The 12,613-nt window shown below is 39.4% G+C and overlaps 1 pseudogene; it reads left to right on the forward strand.

Moving 5' to 3' along the window:
• LOC146661706 (polypeptide N-acetylgalactosaminyltransferase 17-like) overlaps window positions 1-12,613 on the forward strand; it is a 33,063-nt pseudogene that overhangs the window by 1,639 nt on the left and 18,811 nt on the right.

Here is a 12,613-nt window from a genome sequence, read left to right on the forward strand (position 1 = left end):
ATGTCTTTGTATTTTGCTAGGAAAATGGGAAATAGATGCAGCAGTTTACTGAAACTTGCAAACATAAGATGCCAGATGCATCTCTCAGGTTGTGTGTCAGTTTTGTGTTATTTCTTAAGGACACAACTTTCAAATTCTGTTCGTCTGCTGTAGATGTTTTTATTTAAGCTGCCAGTTCTTTTGTCCTCTACTTGTTTAGTTTCTTGACATATGTCAAGTTTTTGGCTAATAGCTCTTTGGTAATCACCTTGCTGGTGTGTTATCGTTGTCATTTTTTGTGCAGGAAACAAATTGTGTATTTGTGACAAGCTGCTGGTAATGTGCCAGTAACGAATTTGTCCCTTGAGTTAGGTGCCTTTATTATGTGTGAATGATTCATAGGAACAAACAAATAAAGGACTGCACTGAAAATTATGATAAAATGATGTCCAAAGAAAAATTTGAAGGAGCTTCAGAAAGCCTGAAGAACGTGAAATAAATTACAGAATTAAAAGACAGTTCGGTTCCTTGGAAGCAAAATGTAAAGACAAAATGTTCACACATGGCTCTATGCAACTAAATAAGAGCTTTAGGATTGTCTGAAAGTATTTGTTTGGGTTTTTGCTCGTAATTATCTGCTCCACTCTATGTTCACCTGTTCCTTATTACCCGGCTGCTCTAAAGTGATTTCTGCCAATCTTTGTCAGCTCATCTGTGAGCTTGTTTCACTCATGCGCTCTGCAACAGTCCCTCATGTTATTCTCTGCTTCACAGGTTTTTTACTCATTTTCCACCCCTTGGGCTTTGTTCTCCCAATATCAGCTTTATTTAAATAAGCTTTCTTTATGGTGGTTTTGCTGATTTTCTGTATTCATTTGGAAAAGCTTACAAACCTAACACAAATAATTGGGGTATAACCCTCAATCTCATTGGGCCTGTTTGAGTGCACATATGTCAATGAACTTAAAAAGGGCTAGTATGTGCACTTTGCTAAAGAAATGCTTTGATTATATATATATATACAGTGAGTATATTTTCATAGGTACAGTGGGGCAAAAAAGTATTTAGTCAACCACCGATTGTGCAAGTTCCCCCACCTAAAATGATGACAGAGGTCAGTAATTTGCACCAGAGGTACACTTCAACTGTGAGAGACAGAATGTGAAAAAAAAATCCATGAATTCACATGGTTGGATTTGTAAAGAATTTATTCGTAAATCAGGGTGGAAAATAAGTATTTGCTTGGTGTGCAAAAATCAACTGTGGGAGCAATCATCAGAAAATGGAAGACATACAAGACCACTGATAATCTCCCTCGATCTGGGGCTCCACGCAAGATCTCATCCCGTGGGGTCAAAATGATCATGAGAACGGTGAGCAAAGATCCCAGAACCACACGGGGGGACCTGGTGAATGACCTGCAGAGAGCTGGGACCAAAGTAACAAAGGTCACCATCAGTAACACACTACAACGGCAGGGAATCAAATCCCGCAGTGCCAGACGTGTTCCGCTGCTGAAGCCAGTGCATGTCCAGGCCCGTCTGAAGTTTGCCAGAGAGCACATGGATGATACAGCAGAGGATTGGGAGAATGTCATGTGGTCAGATGAAACCAAAGTAGAACTTTTTGGTATAAACTCAACTCGTTGTGTTTGGAGGAAGAAGAATACTGAGTTGCATCCCAAGAACACCATACCTACTGTGAAGCATGGGGGTGGAAACATCATGCTATGGGGCTGTTTTTCTGCCAAGGGGACAGGACGACTGATCCGTGTTAAGGACAGAATGAATGGGGCCATGTATCGTGAGATTTTGAGCCAAAACCTCCTTCCATCAGTGAGAACTTTGAAGATGAAACGAGGCTGGGTCTTCCAACATGACAATGATCCAAAACACACCACCCGGGCAACAAAGGAGTGGCTCCGTAAGAAGCATTTGAAAGTCCTGGAGTGGCCTAGCCAGTCTCCAGACCTCAACCCCATAGAAAATCTGTGGCGGGAGTTGAAAGTCCGTGTTGCTCGGCGACAGCCCCAAAACATCACTGCTCTCGAGAAGATCTGCATGGAGGAATGGGCCAAAATACCAGCTACTGTGTGTGCAAACCTGGTAAAGACCTATAGTAAACGTTTGACCTCTGTTATTGCCAACAAAGGTTATGTTACAAAGTATTGAGTTGTATTTTTGTTATTGACCAAATACTTATTATGTAGTGTGAAGCGCTTTGGGGTCCTTAGGGACTAGAAAAGCGCTATACAAATGCAGGCCATTTACCATTTAGTGCTTAGTGGGTTGCCCTTTGTGTTCTTATCATGTTGTTTCACACAACCAATACTAAGGCTTGATGTGAGGTTTATAAAGGAGTGCAGGCTGCCAGTGAGAGAAGTGAGACAAAAGAGTTGTCATACTGGGAATGGTTGCTTAAGCTCACTCTGCTGTCCTTTCATATTTATCGACATGAATTCCAATTATTGTGATTGCATGAAAATAATTATGCAAGCTAGGCATAATGTGTCAGGCTTTGATTGTTGCTGCCAGAGGGGACTCTGGAACAGCATTTTTCTTTTTTTCCTCCTTTCTTCAGTAAAGAGGGCTGCAATGGATCTGATGTTAGAGAAGCTAAGAAAAAAATACAAGCACTTTCTTTAGCATGTAGGGATTCTTCTTAAACTCGCCAACTTAGCTGCAATGGTGATATATTCTTTTCAGGCTTTATTAGTCCTGACATCAGATCAAATACTGGAAAACTCCAGCTGGCAGACTGTTCAAGGATAGATGTGCAGATTATAAGCTAAACTGCAGATTCAAAGATCAACTAAAGATCAGTCTTTATAAGCATTTCTGACTTGTTTTGTTTGATGTGTTATCTTCATTTTCTGAACTGTAGAGCAACTGAAAGGTCCACTGGAGGAGTATGTGAACAAACGCTATCCCGGCCTGGTGAAGATTGTAAGGAACCAAAAGAGAGAGGGATTGATCAGGGCCAGGATCGAGGGTTGGAAGGTAGCCACTGCTGAGGTGACAGGATTTTTTGATGCCCATGTGGAGTTCACCCCATCATGGTGAGTGGGTCCTATCATCTAGCGGGAAGCACGGTGTTATTAACAGTCAGGAGTGAATTTTTGGTATTTGGAAAAAGGCTTATTTTAGTGTAAATTAAAGTGAAACACAGCATTCAAAAACAAAAATGACATGTACTCAAAATTAAATCTGGAAAAAAACATATCTTTGCCAAATGTATGAACATTGGAATAACTTATAGAGAGATACTCCCATACGGTTTATGACAAAATTTAATCCAAAGTGATTGATGGCCCTAATCATGACCTTTTGACCTCCCCCCTCCCCCCCGGAAGCGAGTAATGACCGTGACGAATTGCATCCGGAGAAGGGGGGGGGGGCGGGAACCCCCCGACATCCGGAGAAGGGGGGGCGAACCCCGGAAGCGCGCCATCTGTCGCTAAGCGTGTCGAATTGCATCCTGAGAAGGGAGGGGGGGTAAACCTCCGGAAGCGCGCCATCTGTTGTTGGGAAAAAAAAAGAAAAAAGTTTTTAGAGGGAGGAGAATAAAAGCAGAGAGGAGGAGTTCACAATTTCTAAGCCTCAGACACACAAGATGGATTTCATTCTGCAGCCCAGCAGCTCTCCTGTGTCCGATGAGATCTGCTCTCCCAAAGAAGAAGGCTTTGAATATGCCATATTCAAATACAGCATATTTACTAAGGAAGGCCTCGATCCGGACCTTATGACACTTCCGGAAATACTCCGGAATTGTCTAGTCATTTTCAGACCTGATGCGTCATGTTCCATATACATGAGGGGAGGGGTTTGGTTCCTGAAGCACAGCGGTGATGCAGCAGCTGATTTTGTGCTGTATAGAGAGACAGAGCGGCAGCTAGTTTTCCGCAAACTCATAGTCTGAATTCTGTTTCAATATTATGACGATTTTCTCTGTATTTCTTAATGGGAATAAAGAGTGACTTCCTGTAGAGATTTCAATAGTATTTTATTTTCCTATAATACAGACGCAGTAAAAAAAACCTTTAAGATGATCTGCCTAGCAACAAATTGCATTTTTAGGCTACACCATAGCTTGTGATGAAAAGAAGAACTTTCTATCCGCTTGTAACCTACAGGCTGCCTACCCCGTATGTGTAAAAATGAATAAATATCCCTTAGTGAATACTTTTCTTTGAATACTACTTTTCCTTTTGAGAATCCCTTTTACAAGGGACTGAAAAAACAAACCATAATTGCCGTGACAGGCGATCTTGTTTCACACACACACACACACACACACACACACACACACACACACACACACACACACACACACACACACACACACACACACACCGCGGGTCAAGGAGGAGTGAGATATCAGATATCAGTTTTTTCTCAATGCTTATAACCTATAACGCGCCCCCCAAAACAATATTATTATTATTAAAACATCTATAAGGTAGGTTTTGCGCAGCCTGCTCCTTGTCAGACCAAAGTTTTTTTCTTCATTACTTTTAGCTACTTTTACACTGGGTTTTCTCAATAGACAGAAAATGAAAATGAGGAGTCAACAGCCGATATTATCATTGCTTGTAACCCGGTAAATAATTTCGTACATCTCCCCATAAAATAAGCCTTAGTGGAAAAAAGCTCATATTCGAATACGTTTATTCCCCTCTGTGGGAAAGAGTTTTTTTCTCAGAGTCAACCATGAGGCGAGTTTTGTCAACAGCAATTGTCCATTTGGTAAAACAAATATCCGCCTCTAAGTCGTATTTTACCGTTGCAGAATGTGGAAAACAGACAGCCCTCACAGGAGGCACCCAGGGGCCCACCTCACACACCATAGTTAAAATATTTAAATTTCAACTAAATTTGTAGTAATGATCGGATTTCCTCACTTATCTACACCACACTCCTTGATTTCTTATCGTTTCTTATCGTTCCTCTGTCCCTTAATAGAAACTATCCTCCCTTTCAGTTGTCTTTTGCACTTCCATATCGCAAAGCAGTTACTGTAGGTTATTTTCTGCTTATGCATTAATGTAATTAATTAACTTATTTATCCTTAAGTACGGTAATGACTTGAGTTCTAATGCTTTTTGTCTCTTGAGTTAGCCGTCAATGTGGGATTTTTTTACCCTTTTGTTCAGTTAAAGCTGCCTTTCATTCTTCAACGCAGCTTAAACTCTAATAGGTAAGCTTTCTTGTAATTTCTTAGTTCTGCAGGCTTCTTGAAAGACATCCGAGACTCTTCTTTGGATGCTGGATGCCTTTTGTTTTGTTTTCTGTCAAGATGATCCCACACTGCTTCGATTATCTTGAGGTTCGAACCCTGGAGAGATCAATCCATGACTGATGCGTTGTTTCATCCAGGCATACTTTGACTACAATGGCAGTATGTTTGCGATCATTGTCGTACTGAAAGTTGCTGCCAATCAGACATTACTTGGTATTACATGGTCGATCAAAATCTGGTGGAACTTTTCTACATTCATAATTTGATTAATTTGGATAAGAGCTCCAACAACACTGGCTGAAATCCAGCCTCAAAGCACGGTAGAGTATCCACGCTGTGTTAAAGACGGCTATAGACATTCACTGTTGTATCTCTCTTCGGACCTCTTCCATGCATATTTCAAATTTGGATTCATTACTCCATAAGACATATTACAGCTGATTTCTTTTTCCAGTCAATTTCTTGTGTAATTTGGCACACCTCAGCCTTATTTTTCTCTGTTCTCCTTCCTTAAGAATGGCTTATTAACAGCCACCCTTCCAACTCAGATAACTTTTGATGAAATGTTTACAGCACTTGAGTTACTCGCCACGGCCATCCTAAATGCTAAGAACACTAAACTTTAATTCTAAATTACGTTAACCAGAAAAAACAAGCCAAAGTCGAGATGTTGCTGAGCTGACCTGTGCTATGCTATGCCTTCTAAAGCACGTATAATGTAAACAGAACTGGTCTTTGCACAGAAGCCTGTGGAGCTTCATAATTAACCTCAGTGTGTGAAGAGCACTCTCCATTTAATAATAGCTGTAATAAAATGTTATGGCCGACGGTGTTAAACGCTGCACTTGGGTCTAGCAGGGAAGATTTCAACTTTTCAATACGAATGAAGGCTGAAAACTGATTAGATTAATGTCTGATGATCTTTTCTGTGCTTCTTCAAGTTTGTAACACCAAACATATTAAAGGATGATGTAAGGCTCACAGGAAGAGTTTAATTAGACACACATTTACTATTTTCTTTATACTCTTTCTTTCTTGACATGTTTAATATGATTACTATCAGAGGAGAAAATGACCCTTGTGTAGTTTAAAAAAGTTTTATTTAATCAAACTGTAATGTTGTTGAACTCTGACGGACGTGTCTTTTAATCTTGTCAACAAATCCTTAATCATCTAAATCTGCCATTTATCATCTAGTAAAATGTTCCCTCTGCTTCTGCTGCACATCTCCCCGGACACTCTCCGCTTCACCTGTCCTGTGCAGGTGGTCCAACCCCTGCCTGCCTCCTTAAACTGGGGTGTTTAAATCTCTTTACCTCTGTTGTGAACTTCACACAAAGTTTGTGGTAACAAAATCAAACTGACGAGGATCTCGTTTGAAAAACACACACTCACGAGACAAAATAAAAACAGACTGCTCAAAGCAAAAGCAGAGCCCTCACAGCTGGTAGTACAAAACACAGCGACAACATGCGTATTAGATACCCTCAGTGCCAGAAGCATAAATATGAAAAAATGTGATCACCAAGAGTATCCTAACAACGGCGTTGAGGTGGGTGTTACAGTAAAAAAAAAAAGTAGCCAAATTTTCATCTGAAAATGTTGAATTTTAGTAAAAACAATGCTCTGTAGTTTGATACTGTCGTTACAGACTAAGCAGATGTTTAAAGCCTTCGGACGCTCATTTGAAACGCACTCATTCTCCTTATCAGCTGGAAACATTAAAGCCGTAAAATGACTTTTTCAAACGGATAAAAACTATTGAACAACAGCAATGTTGAGCCTGTTCCAAAATTTGGATGTACATGTGTTGAAGGTGTGGGTCTTGTTGAATTATTAAACATACATTCTTTAATTTTTCGAGCCACAAAAACAACAACTTTTAATTTTCTTCTGCTTGAGTATCGGCCTCGGGTAGCTCTACTTATCATTGCTCAGTCAGTTGTCTGTTTGTGCTACTTTTTTAAGGAGCAGCGTATTATTGGTAAGGGTGACTTTATGTGTTTAGCTACTTAAGTGGAAGTACTGTGGATAGTTTTACCTTACATACATAGATCTACCAATACAGCTTCTGAGGTAACTGTTTACAAAATGTTATAATCTATTCAAAGGTTCTTTGCAATTTTACATTGATAAACATTATCCTTAACACATTTGGACCACATAAAGTACTATGGCCATCACACTGTCATTTAGAATTGTTTAAATAACTCCTGTCTTAAGTCCTTCCATCAAAAAAAAAACAAAAAAAAAAAAAAAACATGGTTCACTTTTACATCACAAAATGTTAGAAATATAAGTCGTTCATAACAAACTGAAAGGTTGGGAGTTTAAAAATCCAAACCGATGGAAGAATCAGAATCAGAATACTTTATTGATCCCTGGGGGAAATTATTTTTTGTTACAGTGCTCCATTATAAACCAACATTAAGACAAGACAGACAATACACTAACTAAGAATAGTACAATATATACATATATATACATACATACATACATACATACATAAGTCACTCATAAATAAATAGCTGGAAAAGAAACATGTGTAGCTGTAGCAGCAAACAGTGTGTTAAGTGGATGCGTTGTACAGGGAGATGGCCACAGGCAGGAAAGATTTCCTGTGTCGTTCAGTGGTGCTTTTCGGTAATCTCAGTCTCTCACTGAACGTGCTCCTGTGACTGACCAGCATGTCATGGAGTGGGTGGGAGGTGTTATCCAACATTGTCTTTATCTTGGACAGCATCCGCCTCTCCGACACCACCTTGAGGGTGTCCAGCTCCATCCCCACAACATTGCTGGCCTTACGGATTAGTTTATCGAGTCTGTTGGCATCTGCGACCCTCAGCCTGCTCCCCCAGCATGCAACAGCATAGAGGATCGCACTGGCCACAACAGACTCATAGAAAACTCATAGAAAATAGGAAGCAGAAGTAGAAGACTATAACGTCTCAGAGCACACGGTGTCTATTATTGTGTAGACATGTATAAATAAGAGCTTAATAAAGATGCTTAATTTCTTAAGAAATAAACAGGTGGAGTGATCTTTATCAAAAGTGGATGTTGCATCTGTGGCTAAACCACTGTACCCAAAAAAACTTTAAAAATCTACTGTGTGTGAGGCTGTGTAAGTAAAGCTTGCCCTTCACACCCGCGTGTAATAAACCATTTGTTGGGGGGTTGTGGATTTGGCACCTCAGCATTGTGAAAGTGGGGAAACATGTTTCTGGCTGTGCATAAGATTTCTGCTTACAAATTAGAATCTCAGTTCTAAATGAAATTCAGATGTTTTTTTAAGTATGGCTAATGTATTATTTGACTTCTAAGACACACACACACACACACACACACACACACACACACACACACACACACACACACACACACACACACAAGAACAACACAGAGAAGAAGAAGAGGGGGTCGTTTTACTACGCATCATAAAAACGCAATCATTCATAACATGGACAGTGAGAAGTAAAACTCGTCGTCTTACCACATGTTATATTCTGTAAACTTAAAATAATCCGCAGAAATTAGAGTTTAGTGTTTTAATTCATCTATTAAAAAACACGAGTCAACATTACTGAAGTGACGCTTTAACGATGCGTCTTATCATCGTGTTTATGATGATAAAACATGTTCTCTCGTTAGTAGATGTCTGCGCTGTCACTTGTCACGAAAATGTTCAGAGCCAGGGTTCCTCTTTAATTACCATTGATCGTTAATAGGGTCACAAAAGATTTGTCGCATTATCCCCATAAACAAAATGCTTTTATAGAAATCATTGTGATACAAATATTTAGATTCTTGATTCACAATGTGCACGAACTCAAAATCTTTAGAGGTTCATATTTATAAAGTATCGCAAATAATACATTTATACCATTGTATGAGCTACACTTCTTGTAAAAACTGATTGAAAAAAGCTCCTGTCGTGACCTTCCTTCTGTGAGGACACACACACACACACACACACACACACACACACACACACAGAGAGAGAGGGAGAGGGGGGGGGGGGGGGAGATCATTAGGATTGGAGGCGTTTTTTGGATTTTCACTTATTGTCGGCTTTACAGTCACATAAAATTCATTCCAATTTTTTGCCTTTGCTTCAATTAAGGTGTTTCTTTAAATCTACAGCAGCTCCCTTTTCAAAAGGTTTACTGACAACTGACAACGATCAATAGCAGCATACGTGGGGGGAAGAGTATGAGTCTTACGGTGACAGCGGGGCCGTGGGAGCCGGAGGGAGGGGTGAGGGTCCGCGCTAAATTTGCAAAGTTACTGATTTAAAAATTATATTTTTGAATTTTTAATTGCATGACAAACATACGATAGACTCTTGAGCATATTTATATAGCTAAATACACAACGGTATAACCGTGCTAAATAAAAGAGGTCCAAGTACCAAAGCACTCTAATGCAAGCCTCTAAACTGCATGTTGATAAGTACGTGAAGCGTACCTCTACAGCTGAAAACAGATTGTATCCATACTTTGAGGATCTGCTGAATTGTTTTTTTTTTTTGATGAACTGCAGATGATGATGAATTCCTCTTTATTGTAGAAACAGTCCCTAAGCTGTTGTTGCTCATACTTACCGAGTTCCCTAGCTACTTCCTTACTATGTCAGTAAACCTTTTGAAAAGGGAGCTGCTGTAGATTTAAAGAAACACCTTAATTGAAGCAAAGGCAAAAAATTGGAATGAATTTTATGTGACTGTAAAGCCGACAATAAGTGAAAATCCAATCACAGAAGGAAGGTCACGACAGTATCAGTAAATATGAACCTCTAAAGATTTTGAGTTCGTGCACATTGTGAATCAAGAATCTAAATATTTGTATCACAATGATTTCTATAAAAGCATTTTGTTTATGGGGATAATGCGACAAATCTTTTGTGACCCTATTAACGATCAATGGTAATTAAAGAGGAACCCTGGCTCTGAACATTTTCGTGACAAGTGACAGCGCAGACATCTACTAACGAGAGAACATGTTTTATCATCATAAACACGATGATAAGACGCATCGTTAAAGCGTCACTTCAGTAATGTTGACTCGTGTTTTTTAATAGATGAATTAAAACACTAAACTCTAATTTCTGCGGATTATTTTAAGTTTACAGAATATAACATGTGGTAAGACGACGAGTTTTACTTCTCACTGTCCATGTTATGAATGATTGCGTTTTTATGATGCGTAGTAAAACGACCCCCTCTTCTTCTTCTCTGTGTTGTTCTTGTGTGTGTGTGTGTGTGTGTGTGTGTGTGTGTGTGTGTGTGTGTGTGTGTGTGTGTGTGTGTGTGTGTGTGTGTGTGTGTGTCTTAGAAGTCAAATAATACATTAGCCATACTTAAAAAAACATCTGAATTTCATTTAGAACTGAGATTCTAATTTGTAAGCAGAAATCTTATGCACAGCCAGAAACATGTTTCCCCACTTTCACAATGCTGAGGTGCCAAATCCACAACCCCCCAACAAATGGTTTATTACACGCGGGTGTGAAGGGCAAGCTTTACTTACACAGCCTCACACACAGTAGATTTTTAAAGTTTTTTTGGGTACAGTGGTTTAGCCACAGATGCAACATCCACTTTTGATAAAGATCACTCCACCTGTTTATTTCTTAAGAAATTAAGCATCTTTATTAAGCTCTTATTTATACATGTCTACACAATAATAGACACCGTGTGCTCTGAGACGTTATAGTCTTCTACTTCTGCTTCCTATTTTCTATGAGTTTTCTATGAGTCTGTTGTGGCCAGTGCGATCCTCTATGCTGTTGCATGCTGGGGGAGCAGGCTGAGGGTCGCAGATGCCAACAGACTCGATAAACTAATCCGTAAGGCCAGCAATGTTGTGGGGATGGAGCTGGACACCCTCAAGGTGGTGTCGGAGAGGCGGATGCTGTCCAAGATAAAGACAATGTTGGATAACACCTCCCACCCACTCCATGACATGCTGGTCAGTCACAGGAGCACGTTCAGTGAGAGACTGAGATTACCGAAAAGCACCACTGAACGACACAGGAAATCTTTCCTGCCTGTGGCCATCTCCCTGTACAACGCATCCACTTAACACACTGTTTGCTGCTACAGCTACACATGTTTCTTTTCCAGCTATTTATTTATGAGTGACTTATGTATGTATGTATGTATGTATGTATATATATGTATATATTGTACTATTCTTAGTTAGTGTATTGTCTGTCTTGTCTTAATGTTGGTTTATAATGGAGCACTGTAACAAAAAATAATTTCCCCCAGGGATCAATAAAGTATTCTGATTCTGATTCTTCCATCGGTTTGGATTTTTAAACTCCCAACCTTTCAGTTTGTTATGAACGACTTATATTTCTAACATTTTGTGATGTAAAAGTGAACCATGTTTTTTTTTTTTTTTTTTTTTTTTTTTGATGGAAGGACTTAAGACAGGAGTTATTTAAACAATTCTAAATGACAGTGTGATGGCCATAGTACTTTATGTGGTCCAAATGTGTTAAGGATAATGTTTATCAATGTAAAATTGCAAAGAACCTTTGAATAGATTATAACATTTTGTAAACAGTTACCTCAGAAGCTGTATTGGTAGATCTATGTATGTAAGGTAAAACTATCCACAGTACTTCCACTTAAGTAGCTAAACACATAAAGTCACCCTTACCAATAATACGCTGCTCCTTAAAAAAGTAGCACAAACAGACAACTGACTGAGCAATGATAAGTAGAGCTACCCGAGGCCGATACTCAAGCAGAAGAAAATTAAAAGTTGTTGTTTTTGTGGCTCGAAAAATTAAAGAATGTATGTTTAATAATTCAACAAGACCCACACCTTCAACACATGTACATCCAAATTTTGGAACAGGCTCAACATTGCTGTTGTTCAATAGTTTTTATCCGTTTGAAAAAGTCATTTTACGGCTTTAATGTTTCCAGCTGATAAGGAGAATGAGTGCGTTTCAAATGAGCGTCCGAAGGCTTTAAACATCTGCTTAGTCTGTAACGACAGTATCAAACTACAGAGCATTGTTTTTACTAAAATTCAACATTTTCAGATGAAAATTTGGCTACTTTTTTTTTTTACTGTAACACCCACCTCAACGCCGTTGTTAGGATACTCTTGGTGATCACATTTTTTCATATTTATGCTTCTGGCACTGAGGGTATCTAATACGCATGTTGTCGCTGTGTTTTGTACTACCAGCTGTGAGGGCTCTGCTTTTGCTTTGAGCAGTCTGTTTTTATTTTGTCTCGTGAGTGTGTGTTTTTCAAACGAGATCCTCGTCAGTTTGATTTTGTTACCACAAACTTTGTGTGAAGTTCACAACAGAGGTAAAGAGATTTAAACACCCCAGTTTAAGGAGGCAGGCAGGGGTTGGACCACCTGCACAG

This window comes from Rhamphochromis longiceps, linkage group LG9 (assembly GCF_057381845.1).
Source record: "Rhamphochromis longiceps isolate RC_006_pf linkage group LG9, R_longiceps_female_GT1.1, whole genome shotgun sequence".
Taxonomy (NCBI): Eukaryota; Metazoa; Chordata; class Actinopteri; order Cichliformes; family Cichlidae; genus Rhamphochromis; species Rhamphochromis longiceps.